We start from the raw sequence: 5,600 nt of genomic DNA, 5'->3' as shown, positions 1-5,600 counted from the left end.
ATTTCTTGAATGGGGGAGATCTGCCAACAGGAATGAATGACACGTCCATTACTCTTATTCCGAAGGTACGATTCCCACAAAAAATTTCCCAATATCGCCCTATATCGCTCTGCTCGGTTTTGTACAAGATTGCCGCCAAGGCAATCGCTAACCATGTCTGTGAGTGTCTAGATGATATTGTTGGTGCTGAACAGAGTGCTTTCGTCCCCGGCCGCCTGATAACTGACAATGTTCTTATTGCACATGAGAGTGTGCATGCAATGAGAAGAAGGAAAAAGGGGGCAATTTAGTGTGTGCGATCAAGTTAGACATGATGAAGGCCTATGACCGTGTCGAATGGCATTATCTTCAAGCCATCATGCTCAAACTTGGATTTGGTGTGAATTTTGTTCGCCTTGTCATGAAATGTGTGTCCACGGTCAGATTCTCAATATGTGTCAATGGCGAGCTTCTTCCCTTCTTTTCCCATCAAGGGGCTTACGACAGGGATGCCCAATGTCTCCGTACCTCTTTTTGCTGTGTGCGGAAGGCCTTACATCACTGCTGAATCGTTTCGGTGGAGAAGATGTAGATAAAGGCATAAGGGTCAGTTATCGCTCACCCTGGATCAATCATCTCCTCTTCGCGGATGACAGTTTAATTTTCATGCAAGCTAAGGAACAAAGTGCCCAAAGATTAAACGAGACTTTGAGAATTTATGAAGAAGGTTCGGGCCAGGCGGTTGATAAGGAGAAGAGCTCGATTTACTTCAGCCCAAACACTCCGGCTCCGGACAAGCTGTTGCTGAAACAAACGCTGAATATTTCAGTGGAAGCTTTCAGCGAGCGCTACCTTGGTCTACCTACAGCCGTGGGTAGGATCACAAGCGGCACGTTCGATCATATAGGAGAAAGGATTCAAAACAAGCTCCAACCAAGGTCGGAACGGTTGATTTCTTGTGCTGGACGGGAAGTAAGAATCAAGGGCGATTGCCCAAGCCATCCACATGTTCAGTATGAGCTGCTTTAAGTTAACAAAGAAGGTTTGCAAGAGTCTGGCCTCTTGCTTAGCAAAATATTGGTGGAGTAGTTCCCTCGATCGTCGATCTTTGCACTGGAAGGCATGGGACTCTCTATCTAAGCCAAAAGCGAAGGGTGGTATGGGTTTCCGGGATCTTGAGCTGTTCAATACAGCTCTCCTCGGGAAACACGGTTGGCGACTGCTGACAAATCCAGAATCCCTTTGCGCTCGTGTTCTTAAAGGAAGATATTACCCCACCAGTGATTTTATGCAAGCCACAGCTCCTCATTTTTCCTCTTCAACTTGGCGTGCTATAATTGTTGGGAGGGATGCCCTGTAGATTGGTCTTCTCAAGCGGATAGGAGACGGCTCTACGGTCTCCGTTTGGCATGACAAGTGGATTCCTGGCACTATATCTATTACGCCGGTCTGCAACATTGGCAATGTTCAGTTGAATGTGGTGGCGGACCTCATTGACCACAGTAACTGGTCGTGGAAGGCTGATGTGGTTCACAAAAATTTCATACCCCCAGATGCGGATGCTATACTCAACATTCCGTTGAGGCAAGGAGGAGGTGATGACTCGTTGGCATGGGCTTTTGAAAAATCGGGTTGCTACACTGTAAGATCAGCGCATCGTGCTCTAATGACTCGGAACGAGCAGACTGCTCTAGAGAAAGGGACGATTACCGAATCTTCATTGACAGACAAACAGATGTGATCCCGTTTGTGGAAGCTCAAAGTCATCCCAAGAGTGAGAGTCTTCTGGTGGAGGGTATTACATGGCATTCTCCCAACAGAAGCAACTCTTAAATACCGTCACATTGCTACCGTTAGTACATGCAAAATCTGTCTTCACACTGACGAAGACATGATGCATGCCCTGCTGGACTGTTCTCATGCCAGGCAGTTTTGGGATGCAGCCCCCGAATGGTTGAACATCAGAAGGCCGGTATTGCACCCTCTCACCTGGTCAAGAGATATCCTGTGCGATCCTATGTTCTCAGAGTCACAGAGAGCGACTATAGTGACTGTTACGTGGATGATTTGGACCTCACGGAACAATATCACCCATGACAAAAATGCATAGAACCCTATACAGTCTCTGAAGAGGGTTCGGGAGTCGTTAGCAGTTCTTGAACTGCCTCGTGATCACGCTCGAATCCTGCCCGGCCATGGTTGGCGGCCGCCTGAATTGGGCTGGATCAAAATAAACACTGATGGAAGTGTTGCGATGGATGCAAGGAGGGGAGGGGCAGGGGGAGTAGCTCGGTCCTGATCATCCCTTCTTGCAGCATGGTGCAAAACCATACCCAAGGGTCACAGACCCGCTCATAGCTAAAGGTTTTGCTATCCGCGATGGAGTCATCTTCGCGCATCTTCGGGGCTATGAAGAAGTGGTTCTGGAGTCTGATAATTTGGAGATTGTGAATCTCTGGAACTCGCGTCATACTTCTCGTGGGGTGGTGGCGCCTATCTTTTCTGAAATTGGGGAGCATGTTCCTTCGTTTAAGTCTTTTGTAGTTCAGCATGTCAGTAGGGCAGCCAACGTCCCTGCTCATCTTTGTGCGAAGCAAGCGATCACTTTAGATGTTACAGAGTGTTGGCTTGATACCACACCAAGTTTTCTTGTAACTAGCCTCTTAGCAGATTCTGCTGGAGGAGTTGATGTTGAATAAAGAGCTCCCGGTTTCACCCCCTGACAATAGCCCCTTCAAATATACAATTTTTTTTGCGGGATAAACTTCCGATCTTATTTATCTTCAATCATAATAGTACAACGAACACTAGAGATAATAAAAAGTACATCCAGATCCGTAGACCACCTAGCGGCGACTACAAGCACTGAAGCGAGCCGAAGGCGCGCCGTTGTCATCGCCCCTGCCTCGCCGGAGCCGGGCAAACCTTGTTGTAGTAGACAGTCGAAAAGTCGGCGTGCTAAGGCCCCGTAGAACCAACGCACCAGAACAGCAACCGCCGTCGATGAAGAGTGTAGATAAGAAGGATCCAACCTAAAGACACACGAACAAAGACGAACGACGAACAAATCCGAGCAAATCCACCAGAGACGGATCCACCGGAGACCCACCTCCACACGTCTACCGACGATGCTAGACGCATCACCGGAACGGGGACTAGGCGGGGAGACCTTTATTCCATCTTCAGGGAATCACCGCCATCTCGTCTTCCTAAGTAGGACACAAACCCTAATTTTTTTTGAAAAAGGATCTAAAAACGGAGCCCTCCCACACCGACAAGGGTCGGGATCCACTCCGTCCCCATGGCCCTAAGGCCACGTTAGACGGGGCGGACCGACGCCGGCGCCGGCGGGAGACAGAGAAACCCTAGTTTTTTTGGGTAGGAGGCGGCTGGCTAGGGAGCTGTTTTCCACTCCAATCCTGAGAATATTTTTCATCAACCAAAACCTTCAAATATACATTAACGAGCTTCCTTCACGTCCCATTCGAGACATCCGAGAGCTTTCGAGCCGATGATGACCGCTACTCCTTGACCTTGGTTACGGAATGAGTGTCATGCTGACATACTCTCTCCGTTCCTAAATATAAGTCCTTTTAGAGATTTCAACAAGTGACTACATACGAAACAAAATGAATGAATCTACACTTTAAAATATGTCTACATACATTCATCTGTTGTAGTCTATTTGAAATGTCTAAAAAGACTTATATTTAGGAACAGAGGGAGTAAATTGGAATGGCAAACTGAGGCTATAATGACCCGCACCTTTTTCTTGCATCAGGAGTGTCAATCATAGAAACACTTATCGTCATCTGGCTGATGGCGCACACCAACCGGTCACCTTCTGAGCCCAACACGTGTCCTTATAGGCTTTTTTCTTGCGTACTTCCTTCCGTGGCTACCGGTCTACCACTACATTACTCTAAAACATTCATGCATGCTTTTGTCATGTGTTGCATACACGTTATTTTCATGCCGGATTTTTTTAAAAATTGCATAGGCACGCAATGATGTTGTGTGCATATTACACTCGTTCTCAACCGCCCGCTATCTGGGTGCTCTTCGACCGCCTCCGCAAACGAACGAGATGGACTAGTATACAAAAGCGGAGGAAGTGTTAAATTTAGGTAAAAAGTTCATCTTAAACCTTGAACTCTTAGAGGTTCGGCGAAATAAACCCTCAAGTCAAAATCCCGGTCGATTGCACTTTAAAATATGCAATCCCGGTCTAAATCGAACCTTCGGGTCGTTTGGATGGCCGGGATTAGCGGCATTCCGCAGAGGACGCACACCTGCTCAATGCTGGGCTGACCCGCTTTATTTTATTTTTTGTCAAGAAACAAAAATTCGCAAAGGCGCTACACCTTCTCCCTGTTGATCCGGCCCGCTTCATTTTTTTCCGTTCAAAAACAAAAAATAAGCTCACGGTGAGGCGCTGGTGTTTTTTTTTGACAACTAAATTTCCCTCTTTATTCATTGGTGATAACACTTACATCTTTAAGTAAAAGAGGAAGAAGCTCATTAGGAGCCATTTCAATCCACTCACCGCAGAATTTAGATCTAGCTACACTAGCTAATTCATGAGCAACAGCGTTTGCTTCTCTAGGACAGAACTCAAACCGAATTGAACTAAACTCACATGTCAAGTGGTAACAATCATCAATGATGGCTGCTGCATTCCCCGCATACTGACCGTCCTTGGTCATAATCTCCATTAGTTCTAGGCTGTCGGAATTAACGACAAGCCTGTTACACCCTGCCGAAGAAGAGAGTTGTAAACCAAATTTAAGAGCCAATGCCTCTGCAGAAAGAGGATCATAACATGACTCTATTAGTTTGTTCCCAGAAACAATAAAATGACCTCTGTCGTCTCGTATGACTGCTCCCATAGCTCCATGTAACGCATCATAGTCGAAGGCGGCATCTACGTTCAGCTTAACAAAGCCATTAGGTGGTTTTCTCCATCCGTCCTTCTTTAGTACTGCCTTTTGGTCACATGCAATAACAAAATTTTCTGCCACCGCTCTCACAGATTGTGAAATTCTTTTCGCATCTTGCACATGCTCCTTGTGAACTAGTTTCCGTCTTTCCCACCAGAGGTACCAGCAAGTGATAGACATGAGCTCATAAAAAAATTTAACGCCTAGAACGACCGCCTCATGTGCCGGAAAATTTAGCAAATAAGCAAGTATTGCTTCCCCCGCTCGATCCAGATCCGGCACCCCGCCTAGACTAAGACGGGAAGCCATACCTGCCATCCATCAACCACAAACCCAGCATACGTTATGTCTTCCAGATGTCGTCGATGCAGACCACAGTCTGCATCCGCTCCTGGACTACCTCCCAAGCTCCGCGCTGACGCTGGAGCAGACGTCGTCACAGCGACGGAGCCCGAGGACACAAGTCCACCACATGGATGTTGTCGCCACGACATCCCCGCTTGAACAGACTGATTCCCAAATTCAACACCGACCAAAGAGACGATCGCCTCGCCAGAGAAGAATCTGGAGCTTCTTTATTCAGCATCGCGTCGCCGCCGCCGAAGCCAAGACGTCGAACTATCTAAAAAACCTAAGCTACTAGGGCTCTAAAACCTACAACTAAAACGATCCGCACGCGCG

Source organism: Triticum aestivum, chromosome 7B (genome assembly GCF_018294505.1).
Source record: "Triticum aestivum cultivar Chinese Spring chromosome 7B, IWGSC CS RefSeq v2.1, whole genome shotgun sequence".
Lineage (NCBI taxonomy): Eukaryota > Viridiplantae > Streptophyta > Magnoliopsida > Poales > Poaceae > Triticum > Triticum aestivum.
This window is presented reverse-complemented; position numbering follows the sequence as displayed.